The following is a 14,260-nucleotide window of genomic DNA, read 5'->3' on the forward strand; positions in this document are numbered from 1 at the left end:
AAGTAATAGAGTTTATTCATCAGATTTAAAAGGTCTTCACATCAATGGTTTGTTGCCGTCTCCATACGAGTCCAGTCAACAACACAAAAGAAAGTTTCACACACACATTATATACAGAAAACAGAATATGTTAATGTCTTCTGCTCCCCCTGTGTAATTGTTTTGCAGGAAACTACTTACAAAATGCAGAAGAAAACTAAACTGAGGTTGAGGGATATCTCCACGACGTCTCGCCCCTTAAAGAAGGTGCAGAACGAAAATTGAAATACTTCACGGCATCTTTGCAGGAAGCCAGTAGAAACAGTCGTGTGGTAATCTTAGATGTCCAGCGGCATAATTTATTTACTAACGCACAAAAAGACAGGTAATTGCAAAGTTTATTTCATAGGGCCAAGACAAATGTCGTCTTCATTCAATAAAAATACTTCTCGCATATATGTGTAAGTGTGTAACAAAAATTATAATACCTTCTTTTGAAGGACCCCAGTGAAACTGACCGTCATTCTAAGGTCGTCAAGGCAAAGAAAGGACGAAACGGACATTCTGGTGAACCAGACAACGTCCTTCACGTGCGAACGCAAACTTGATTTCACATTTGACCTTTGCTCTCAAGTCATCATAGAAGACCAAACATTGGAAAGCATTTTGCATGAGCCGAGAGAATACCAAAGGGTAAGTTATTCTCTACACTGCAAATGTACACTATATCAGGTGAACCATCGTATCAACTAGTTTTCCTATTTAATACCAAGACGTGATCGTTACGCACCTGCAACATATTCTGAGAACAAAACATTTCTTTTGGAAACCTATCCAAGGACATTGAGACAATTGTAAACAATAAGTCTTGACTTGCTACACCAGTCTACCTTTGTAAACCTTTGTGACATTGTTGTCACAATGAATGCATTATTGTCAGAAAAGTAAGGAAACTCTTTGCATTATGGGATGTTATTGGTACTTTGTCATTTAAATGGATAAAGTGCCTTAACTACATATTTCATGTAATCCGTTATGTATATTTATATTATTGTAGCTAACGTTGGAACTAAATTTACTTTTGAGGATTGTGATATAATTTATATCTTATTATTTTCCATGTCTTCTTGAAAAACATAGCACTAAGTCATCTTATTTTCCTATTTCGACATTCTTATCCTCGCATCAAGTTTCTATTTTTGACATTGCAGGTAAATATCACTGTCAAGCTGATATACCTTAAGGAACAGAGGGAAAGCATGACCCGGAGTTTCCAGAAGAAGCAGAGAAGGTCTTACGATGTTACAAGAGTGGTACGATAACCACTTTCGTGATTGAAGACATTTTCCTTCGCACTTTGTAACATGTGCCAAAAGACACTAACGTGGAAACAGACCCATTGGTTGCTAAATTGTTTGCAGACGAGAATGCTCTTCTGCAAGTAAAATATCGAGGTCAATGTGTCACAGGAGAATTTGTGCCTGTACCATGCTAATCTTCTCGTGAACCATCGACGACGATGAAAACTTCCACTACTGCAGAGGAAATAACAGATGACATGTCTGACACATTGATGCTTGAAGAACTCTTTGATGAAAACACTAAAGAAAAAGCGTGTAAACCAACTTATGAACAAACACTCAAAGAAGGTACGATTGCGGATATTAAACAGCCGCAACAAACACTCAGCACTGACAACGCAATCAACCATCAATCTGCAGATAAAATCAAGACTTCTGATGGATCTAACAAAACATCTATTGTGTCTACAGAACCCCCTGTCAAACACTTTAAGAAAACACAAGACCAGAACAAAACAAACAAAACAAACTGTAGATTTCTTCATCTGGATGTTCTTATAGTTAATGCGAAGACATTTTCATGTTGAGAACACTTACATTTGTTCTTTGAAAAAGCTGCAAGGGTTCTTTATTGTTTTTCTATGCACTTTAAGCTGTGTCAAGTTGTCTGCACATTGTTATTTTACCGTGCCATGTACATCGATACCATATACAGTTGTAAACTTTTATTTAATTGTTCTTACATATATTTGTTTCAACTATGCAAAATATGCATACTAAAACAAAAACTGTTAATGCTTTGACGTTTTCAACGCCTGTTTGATATATGTTTGTAAGGCGAAATACATTTATATGTAATGTTTCCATTTCGCATATGACATTTCAATCATGTATGTGCTAAGACAAGTTCAACGTCTTTGTGCACCATTTAGACAAAACAGGTACAAATTGCCTTTGTTTATTTTTGGTTTTTTTATTGAAAATGCGTGCTATTTCTTCTAATTTGTTTTACGTTTGTTCAAATATACAATTTAATTGTTATCCACCCAGCACTACACTGCATTCCGTTGTTGTTATAATCAATACAGTACCACTGTACCCATTGAAAAATAATTTAAGTTAATAAAACGTTGGATTTGCACAAATCGTTTAAACCATGTCATTTGTCTTACTGAAATAATCTGCAATATTGTTGTACCTTAGGTTACCAGTGGCTGAAAGAAGTAACAGAATTAATTATAAAGACAGTAAAAGTATGTGTTTATATATATATATATATATATATATATATATATATATATATATATATATATATATATATATATATATATATATATATATATATATATATATATATATATACACACACACACATAAATAGAATATATGTATATAATATATACTTCATACATGCAGTTAAACAATTGAAGTATTTCTATATGAATATAAAGTTCTGACGGCTACACATATTGCCAACGTAATTGCTATACGATCTGATGCATCACATGACGTTGCACCTGCGAATTGCATCATTACGATTCACGCAGCCCAACCGTAGGCCATGTAGCAATCGTTGAGGAAAAATGGAAAAAAAACTGGTAGCCATGATCATTCGAATCAAACAGTGGCACACAAAGGAGACAATTCGTGATTTCTCGGAGAGCACTTTTTCACCCATCTGACTCGTCATGCAACCATTTTCTGTCCCGCGTTATACGTAAACACGTTCTCTGTAACGGAACAATACACGCCTCCTAGAGGAAAAATCATTGTGCAATAATGACCACCAGTAACAATTTTCTACTTACATATGATGTTTACATTTGTTTATTAGTCTATATGTGAGAATAATAAATATATATATATATATTAATATATATATATGTATATATATATATGTATATATGAGGCTAAATGTTCGAATCAGACGTACACGTACCTACAAGGTAAACCCCCCAAAAAACATTCATACAAAAACCCGTTCTGCCTAACCACTATGGGTGCTGTGACATGTTGGTGAATATGTGATTACACTTATATGATTTGCGCCGCAAACGAAAAACAGTATCGCCTTATCTTACCCAAGGTACAAAACGTCTCATTAATCCTGTCATTATTTCTCATAATGGTATGCATTTGTAACATAAATCAAGTACCTGTGAAATAATACATAGTTATTTTACAATTGTCTTCGTGACAAGACTTCTGAAATTATGGGCTGCAGTGCATACGTGTCTACAAACGTGTTGCCCGATCGACTTATATTTTGTACGTTGTGTCTTTGTGTTATGCACCATGACTGTATAAAAGGACTTTGGCGTTTCTCAAAAAACATGGACGTCATCGGCCAATGAAGTTTGAGCACTCCTTAGACCGGGTTATCGGAGGCCAATCGAAATGACACTCGCTGGGCTTGTTCGACTCATGGTCCTGAAGGGGCCAAAGAAACGCTTTTGGAGTGCTTAAACAATTGTGTATCACGTGACATGTGACATATACTCAAACTGTTTACATCATATGATAGCTCTCCTCATTCTGAACAACTTTGCCTCAGGACACGCTTCTGTCGATTGAACGGTTTGTGAGTTATCGCTGATGATGTCAAAAACCTACTTTCGAGAACTAGTCCTTGGTTTTTCAACCGATCGGAACTGTTGGGGTTACGATGTTCTATTTATTATAAGTTTATGTTTACTGTTGTTTTACTGTCAAATAAAATGATATGAGTATGTCCATACTGTGCTGGTTTTCTAATCTTGAAAACTAGTTGGCAGGAGTGTGAAACGAGAGCTTTGAGGAATGCGGAAGCTGAGTTTCAAATAACGTGTGTGTGTCTGGGTAAATCGCATTTTTCGTCAGGACGGCTATTTTCAAAATGTTTTGCAGGGAACCAATGGTTGGGGGAGAATGGAGTCAGATTAAAATGTCCCGAGGTGATTGGTTCCAGAGGATTGAACGCCCGCCCAAGGAAGGGGAGGAGCCTGAAGAGAGAATCGACGTCACATATATTATAAATATCTGTAACCCGGAAGTGTGTTTTTCAGTTGTTCGCTCATATATATGTTGAGAGGCAACCCCAGCTGGAAAGAAGCTTTTACATCTGATAATACATTTTACTTAAACTTATTGGGAAAAACGGTCTCTTTGACTTTCTTCAAATTTTTGAACATGCAGGACTGAAGCGAAAAAGTCCGTCAGGTCCTTATGGTACCAACGTCATTCTTGCCATACATGGCTAGTTCTTTTTTAAAATCAAACACCTTATCAGTGACTGTTGTGTACCAAGCATCGAACTGACCTCCGTCTTTATCACTCATGGTCTTGTACCCATAGAAATGCTTGTCTGGATAAGGGCCTGTATAATCTTCATTTTCTACCCTGTTAAAATGGTGTGGGAAGTATCCCTTATCCTCACAGGACAGGTTTAACGCGGCCGCTGTATTGGCCAAACGCATGGGGATGAATGAGTAGCTATCAATAAAACGTTGCTTAAAGCCGTTGTCATACATTAAAATTAAACGACACCCCTGCATTGTGATTTTAAGTGTGAGCCCTACTTTTGTGAAATGTTCCAAAAGTATGAAGTTGTCAAACCCTGATGCGTTATGTGCAATGTGTGTAATTTTTATAACACGGTTGTCTGAAACGTCTGAGGAGTCTGTCGACACAATCTGTACCCTCTGCTGTGAATTCTTCAACAGAAAAAGTGATAGCACACACAAATCAGCAACCAACACATCACCGCAATGGACGCAACAACTTGCTGGGCATTTGTGGGGTTTAGGATCTGTGCCGCTAATGTGATAACGTCTATTGCATTTTGGACAATGTTTGGTCACAACACACTGTGAAAACTGTTGACCTAGCGGTGGTTTCTTATGCATGTCATAACAATAGTCAGATCTGCAGTAAAGAAGACAATCACCACATTGTCTTTTTTTCACAGCGTGTCTGAAACATTCAGACCCATTACAGACATCACACACATATTTACAGCTGTGATCTCTACGGCATGTGTAACCCCTGTAACAAAATTCACAAACGTAAGGCGTACTTATGAAAGCTTTTAAGTTCTTAATCATAAAATAATGTCCATCATGCAGATACAAAAACACTGTTCTGTTATCTTTTGTGTTGTACTTTTATTTTAACATAAGACAGACGTTCAAACTTTGCTATGTCATTAAAGCCTATCATATCCTGATCCGTGTGACCAGCAGCATTCTGCAATGCTGAAGCTAATGGTATTAACTCTGTGTGTTGTTTTTGGGGGTTCGGAAAATGTGCCAGACAAATAGCAAAACACAGATTGTTTGAGATATTAACGGGGCAGAAAAGATTAATTCTGTTTCTCGCAATAACCTTGTTATGAGCTGTGTCACGGAGTTTTCTATACGCACCACCTTGTCTACACATGGCTATAGACACTTTCAATTCCAATCTATCGTCAACGTACACATCTGCGTTGCTCTGCATTATCTTTTCGATCTGGTATTCAAGAAGCTCTACGCTATAGTTGTTGCTAGGTGACAATAGTGTATTAACATCAGCTGTCAGACTAGCACCTCGTAACGTGATATTAATCAAACCGCCATCACCAGCCAGCTGTCGTGAAAATTAAACTATTTCAGTCAATGCCTCATGTAAAAGACGAACATAGTCTGCCATATCGGTAGATGTTATCGAACGCAGATTCAATACTATGTATTTCCAAGCTGTTAAACCTCATTCTAGGGACCACAGTATAATCACCAACACTACCGCCCTCTCTTACTAATCGCTGAGCTTCGCTAGGATTTAATCAAACAGAGGGTATGGCTGTTTCGTTTGTCTCAACATTTCTTACATCTCTTACACCCGGTTCATCATCAACAACTATATCATCATCAACAATATCAGCATCTACATTATCCGCATCAACGTTCGCAGCTGGCTACACGATGGACGCCTGGGAGAGATGGCGGATTGTGTGTCTGGCTCCTCTTTCCGTGGAGGACATTGAAGATGTCTACCTATTCGGAACCATGATAACAGGTATTATGCTGATTGGATTAGGCTGTGCCGTTTGTTATCGAGAAATTAAGAAAACGGTAACAGCTCTCAAAAGTCTCACAAGGCTGCCCGTTATGATGGAAGTTGTGGGAAGAGCGGTCGGCTCTGGAAATGAGACTATTAACCGCAATATGGATTCTATCACGAAGAAGCTCACGACCTTGCAAATAAAATTTGATAATCGTGGAGACCATTTTGGACAAAGAGAGTAGCCGTGGAAATGGAATGCGGTTGCTCGCCCTAAGACCAAACAATCAATCTTATCTCTTTCGACTCCCCCCGTATCAGCCTTGGCCAAGGCTGCTGCTAGAATTCAACCCTGAGTGGAGCAGTACGGAGAGACGCTCTTGCATACCTTCCCCATTGTACTGAAACACCTGCATAGACTATCACACAGACTCTTACACACACAAACATAGGCCGCACTCGAGGGCGGCAAACCCACTACCAGATCCAATGCCTCCTCGCTTTGACCCGCCAGCCTGACAAGTGGGTCTGCATGCGGCGCCATCACGGCAGCAGAATCAGATGCTGCTTGTCGGAACTGGATTACCTATCCCTGTTGCAAGTCTTGTCTTTGGTGTATTGTGTACATGTTTTTCTCCCCACCTTCCCCATGTTATGCTTTATCTTCTTCTAAAAATACATTTTGTTGCACTGTACTTGTATGTGTGTAATGACAATAAATTGAATCAAATCAAATCAAAACAATATCTGCATCAACATCAGGACCTTAACATTCTGGGGCGTCAGTGGATTCGCTTGTCTGATCATCTAATCCGTAACCAACTTGGTATCTAAATATTTTTGACGCTGACTCGCTTTCAGAATCATCTGATCCCTTACAACGTTTTGCGGCCATTTCACAATATTTTATTTAAACTTTTAAAAAACACTGTTGAAATCCCTCATATACACACTTTTAAAAACAATAACACATACAAACAGTATAAAAAAAAAAAAACATTAAAACATGTGCAAAGTGATTTATATACACGGTGTTTACTCACCAGATCTGCGTCTGCCCATGTTAATGATCTCCATAAATAATACAACACTTTGCGCTTGACCGTCCTGAACGTCTTTTAGCACCTTACGAATCATACGGTGTCTCGCAAGACCTTCTCTCAGTGATACTGAAGTTGCGGTGATGACACTCCTTAACTTTTCAAAGTCCCTTCTGTCTCTCTGTCTTTCATCACGCAAACGCCGCCGATAATCTCTCACGATCCTCAATTCGGCGCTAATCAGATCCAAACGATGTAAAATCGTTGCACAATCCGCTGCCTCAAAGACAGAATCCGGGGTCGCCGTCGGTATCGTACCAGATTCCGCTCTGAACGCCTCTTGATTAGATGGCAACACCGATGTTTCTGGCCCTGACACAATCTCTGTTATTAGCCGAAGCCCCTGTTGGTTCGGCCTGGGTGAACTCTTCCGCTTTCCACGCTTCAACTAAATCGTCTTCCCACACAGCCTCTGAAATAAATAGTAAACAAAATATGTATTAGGCGACAGAGATAACCAAAAATGTTCAAGATGTTTATAAATAAAACTAAAAAGCCTTAGACTCACCAGACCCGTTATTTAGATTTTGCAGCGGTGTTGTAGCCTGCGATGTTCGTTGTTAATGCCGCCGGACTCCGTGTGAATTTGAGCAGCTGTTACAAATTTCTTTGGAGCTCTAATAGAGCTACTTGTAGAAATGTTCACATTATTCGAGATGTTTGCCACCAATAGCGATAAAGACCCTACAAAACACATTATTTAAAACACATATCTACATTTCTAGCGGATTATCCAAAACATAAAACAAATAAGTATATTTTACTTAGTATGGCTACGGCGATAACGACTCACTGAGGTATTTCGTCGTTTTGTATGTCTCCAGATACTGTTGACATATGTAAAAAGAACATGTGTGACTAACATGTTTATATAGGGTTTTGAACAACTAGAGACATACCTACTTACCAATGAGTCTCCTTCTAACGTCAGGGTTTTGCGGGGCTGTGTCGGCAGACCCCCGTGTTGGTCCTGTTTTGATAAAAAATAACGTGTAACAAATGTTGCGGTGTTTTTCTACGAACAATGATTTATATATAAAAAATTATTTATATATATATATATATATATATATATATATAAATAACATACGTACCAACTGCGTGATTTAGAGCGTCTAGTTCTTCTGCAAGCCAAGCATATCTCGGATCGTTTAATGCACCTACGGTATGATACAACTTGCTAAGCAATCCCGGTCAGAAAGCTTGTCATTTTAGAAAACGACGTTATTTTCAATACAACAAAAGAGTATTGAATATCTGTTACCACAACATATCCGTACGTCTCGACACAAGGACTCGTAACTACAAGAACCCTCTTAAACTTTTTAAAGAAACCAGACCATTTGTGAACGTAGTGGGGGTCCGTCATTTACATATTTCAAATTTACACCCAAAAGCTGTGGTAGTGTGTATATTCCCTGTATACCTAGTAGGTAATTTGATTAAGGAACCTTTTCTATTTTCTTTTTTACTCAATCTTATGTTTTGTTTCATTACATGTCTTAACAACACTAGTAGACATGTAACGGTGTTTGTCTACCAAATGTCTCTATCAAACAAACGTTAGCATAACAAGAACCCCACCACGGCTTAGGTTTACACATACAGACTGCTCGTCTAGGCATAGCTATATCCTAAATTAAATCTAGATGTCTGTCTTGAACACTTTTTCAAAGTAACTCTTAGAAGAAACATCACACAAACATTTACATGATTTCAATCATTCATTTAAAATACACAAACAACTTTCATACGGTAATGTGACCCCTCGGTGATGTCATGTCAAAAGGGTGAAAAACACATGTATTGATGGTAAGAGTTTTATAGCCGACTTGTCGATCTAAAACCAATCCTTTTAGATTGACAGGCCATAAAACTAAAAACTCATTTGAATGACATGGGGGCATGTCTTATCACTTGTTACAAAATTAACTAAGACCGCCGTGACAATCGAACATATTACATGAGCTAGCCTATCCATGCCTCTATCTATGCCTCTATCTCTCTCTAATTTGCTAATACACAAAACACATTTCACAGCATGTGTCCTGATAGAAAAAGCAACCAGGTTGGAAAAGTGGGGGCCATAGGCCCCCCTACAACAGTCATAAAACATCAAATGTCAATTAGATTGACAGGCCATAAAGAAGATCTGACTGACAGGATGACAGACCCTTGACAGGAGGGTCATAAATCAATCAAACATTTTGGCACACAGTATATGATTATACTACTGTTGAGATGATGCAGTCATGCTTACCCAGATTGACCACCAGCCAGCTGGCCCAGCAGTTTGCGAGCAGATACTACATTTTGAGATTTGGCAGCAGTCTCAAACACCTTCCTCGCCATCTGACTGGTGACCGGCTTCACTCCATATCTAAATAGAAATATGTAAACAACGTATTATTACAAGACCGGAGACTAAGAAAAGTACATATCAGAGTAATGTTGTTGGAGGCGTTGTAGATCGACCTCCCAGAGCTGGAAATGAAGCGTTCTAGTCCTTCCGCCTCATCCCATAATCTCTTCAGTGTTTTGCCGCTGAGGAGTTCTAGCCTGATCTCGTCATAGTAAGCACCAAACCAATGATGGCAGATGACAAACATGAATGAAGTTTTTTCTGGTAGATAAAAACAATGTATATGCATCTGATAAACTTACGTTCTCCTTGGCGGACAGAACAAATGTTGCAACTTGTTGAGCTGACGTTTGTTGTGGAAAATTGATCTTGTAGTTTCAAAAAATTGCTCAAACAAAGAAGGTCCAGGTATTGATGAACATTTAAGCAATGTTCTGCGCGTTCAAAATTGGAGAGGAGGCCAGTTAAGAAAACGTTGAAGTTTATTGATCAGAAGAATAAAACAAAATACATCAGCTGTGTACACCAGCTGATGGGTGGATTCTCAGACTCAAACCCGTCTCACCAAGAATCGACCACGAGGAACAGTTTCACAGATATTTATACAGTATTTTTCGTCGAATCTCTTCTCCATGGTGGGGTCCAATCAGATCTTCTCCCCTTTGTCTGGTCTCCAGCCAATCAGCTCACTGCCTTGTTTTTCAAATCCTCATCTGTAACAGATTATATAGGAGGCCCCCCAATCCACCACATTCCATGGGGCTCCCCGTGTAATCTAATCTTTACACACACACATAGCAATTTCCTGTGGAAAAGCCTGACAGTATTCAGCGCTAAATTCTTGGTTAACTCAACTGACACACTGGTTATATTTTCAACATATTATGCATAGTTAGTTAACTTTCATGAAATCCTAACGCATATTTAAATGTAAAGGCACTACCACAATAAGATAAAATCCTTCAGTGTGCACATTTCTTCCCCCAAACTTGTTCCACACACACATAAGCAGAACATGCACCCCCCACTTACTGACCACATTCCGATCTCTGGCAACATTTAGCAACTGTAGAACTCTCTCAGCTTCAAGCCCCCGTTCACAATCATGTCATGTAGGAAAATACATCATCCATTTTTATATCGATCTATATATTGATCTTAATTCCCACAGTATCCAAGAGTAAACTTTATTTGTTCGAATCAAACAAAGTGAGATCTTCCCAAAGCATCTAAAAATACAGTGTTTTCAACCCCATATTTATAGTGAAAACTGGTGCAGGGGGTTCGTCTGTTACACCAATCAGGCTGATATCTCTTATTTTTAATGACCAATAACCCTATTTCTGCCACCAAAAGATCCCAGGATACGTTTTCAATCTTGGTTGGCGCATAGACAAATAATTAATGTGCCCATATTTGGACACTTTTCCGGTTCTCTTCCGGCAAAACAACTCATAATGCATCCTTGGCCATATGCAATAACTCATAAGGTGTCCTTGGCCATTTGCAATAAACTGGATTTGTTTACCAAAATGTGTGTGGGGTACGTGCAGGTGTTCTATGTAAAAAGTGTTTTCTTCGTGTCATTCTCTAAACTTTATTTGAACCTTAGGCCTCAAGCCCTCACAGACATCACTGGATTTTATATTACTGTAAACTGTTGAAAAGTATTCTTAAACATGCTATATAAGTATTTTTATGTAAATAATCATTAAACTGGTATACTGATTGTAACATTTAGTCATTAAAACATCTTGGTCATTTGCTCACAATCATCTTGAAATTAAATGTGCTCATATGGTTTCTGATTATATCACTAATAAGATTATATCACTAATAACTAATAGTCTATTCTATTGTTCCTATGAATACTTCTTAATGTTGAACGAAATGATATGTAAAAGGAAATAGTCAAATGCATGCATAAATGTAGATATATGTCAACGAAAATACTCAATACGTTTTGTGCTCCTTTACCCCAAAAACAGCCTCGTCCATATCGGGAATAGCCACTCTGCTCTTCCACTCATCCACCTACACCAAACAAGAATACAACACTGGTTAAAAAAGAGGAAAAAAGTGACAGGTACACAATGCAGACACCGCAATACGCACCGTCATGTGCTCGACAATTCCCGGCCGCTGGAGATTTTTCAGTATGACGACTGCCTCCAAGTAGTAGAGAACCAGGATGCTCTCTGACAGCAGAGTTTCCTGAAACAAGTCGCTCTTGGACTTCTCCAGCACCTCCCACAGGAGTCCCTTGGTGTGAGCTGCCCTGGCTGCGTCAGCAAATTGCGCCTTTAAAAGAGACAAAAATGAATTAAATAACTTGCTTGTGCATATCTGTTATGTGATCGGATCAAACGATTAAACTTACCGCTTCTGGACGATTTCCATGCTGACAAGCTTTGTGCAGCTTTTCTGCAGAGACCCAATGTACTAGATGAAGTGTTTGCGGCCTCCTTGCAGCGGTACTGGAGAAATCTGTAGCAAGAATGACAAGCGTTTAAGTCATGACATGCTTTTAAGACTGATGGGTTAACGATGTTCTATGTATTACAAGTTTATATTTACCGTTGTTTTACTGTCAAATGTATTGAAATGAGTATGCTTGTGCTGTGCTTGCTTTTAATCTTGAAAACTAGTTTGCAGGAGTGAGAGATAAGAGCTGTGAGGAATGCAGAGGCTGACAACTCCAGGGGACTACTTTCATTATATATTTTATAATATTTATTTAGCATTTAGTTTTTAATGTAATTTACATCATATATTTGATAGTTATGGACACATTATTGTATTTTAAATGGAAGAAAACACAGTTTTTGACCTCAAAATAAAGCATTTTCCCTCTGTACATGACTCTGGGGACGAGCACTTCTGCGGTGGTTGGAATTCTAATTAATGAATAAAAATCAAATATTGCCAAATTGATGGCTCGAAGGTATAATTGTTCAAATAACATATTGTTTCATTTTAAAATATAAAAAACATTGTAACCCTAAAGTGTTTTTCAAGTGTAATATTTCTGTAAAGGCTAGGGACAGAAACATTGACATGTCCGTAGAATGACCCTAGACAAAGAAAAATGGAAGCATTCAATTTTCAGGAGAAGGTTATACCAAAACAACAAACTAAAGAGAAATCTAATTATTGGGAGGAGAGCTAAATGACCTACAAGAAAATAAACAAACAACATGTTTCCCTCCACTCCCTGACTAACCAAAAACGGGTATTAATGTTATACAAAAAGAAAAAGGTGGCACCAACTCCCTACCACTTTCAATAACAAAAAAAAGTTGAATATGATATAATTACAATACCTTTTAATACCGAAACAAAGTTGGACAAAAACAAGGAGATAAAAGGAAAAATCACTACCTGATATCAAAACTGTAATGCTGAGACCATAGAATTCACAAAAGATGCACTGCAATACACCAGGACAACACATCGGTTTCACACTTGATTATTGCAACACACAAGTCTGGTGCAGGGTCGACGTGAACCTCCCCCAACAGTGTTTACGCTGCTCTCTTATAGCGTAGCTCTGCAACAGTCCTTCTGAGCTTCAGGTGTGACTAATTAGCGGCAAGGCAAGCAGAGTGAGGGAGAGACAGAGCACATAACAATATTCAACAACGTACAAGGCAGATCACAAACACTTTACCTAATACGTTCCCAGGACATAACAATCTCCAGTCACCCATGCCAGCCAAGACAACTCTCGCCAGGCGGGTCTGGTCATTCTAAGACCACAGTTTGTATTGACGGAAGGTCCGGCGCCTCGTCTGATCTCTTGACAGTCCGGGAGTGGCGACACCGCCTTCGGCCTAGAGAGAACCTTGGGGCATCCATACCTTCAGGGTTGAGTGCCTCTCAACATAGCACAGGTCACGAATGCGACCTGCATCTCGTGGACACTGCAAGCTCTCTTGGATGGAAACTCGCCCCACACTCTCCGCATCTCCTGAGTGTTCTTCAGCAGATTTGAAGGTGTCTGGCTATCGTCTGATGTCGGGAGCTGCCTTGTCACACCAGCTAAATCTGTATCTAACGAGTGCTCTTGGATGCACAGTCGGGACGTGAAACTTCAGCTGTGCTAGAGTGCCGATGGACACGCCTGGGAGAGTACACCAGCTCTATCGGGCATCTCCTCGACTTGGGGGCCGGCTACGGCAGAGACTGCCCCCGGGGCGACAGCAGTTTGCACTGCTTCGGAAGGCTCAACAGCATTACCCCTCGTTCTGAGCTGTTCCCACCAGTACACCCACATGTACACAGATGAGCTCGAGAACAACCGTGCACTCACGTAATCGCTATTTTGTTTCCAAGGTTCGTAAACCGGGTTGGCGTCCGTCAGCCTCCTGACCCCTTACCAGGGGGCCAGAAGAGGATCTTGCCCTAATGGGGTCACGCAATCCCGAAACTTTCCCACAGTAGCTTGTTTGACCGGGCATCCTACTATCCGGCTTTGATTTCGTAAGTTGACTTTCAAT

Source organism: Barbatula barbatula, assembly GCF_947034865.1.
Source record: "Barbatula barbatula genome assembly, chromosome: 13".
NCBI lineage: Eukaryota > Metazoa > Chordata > Actinopteri > Cypriniformes > Nemacheilidae > Barbatula > Barbatula barbatula.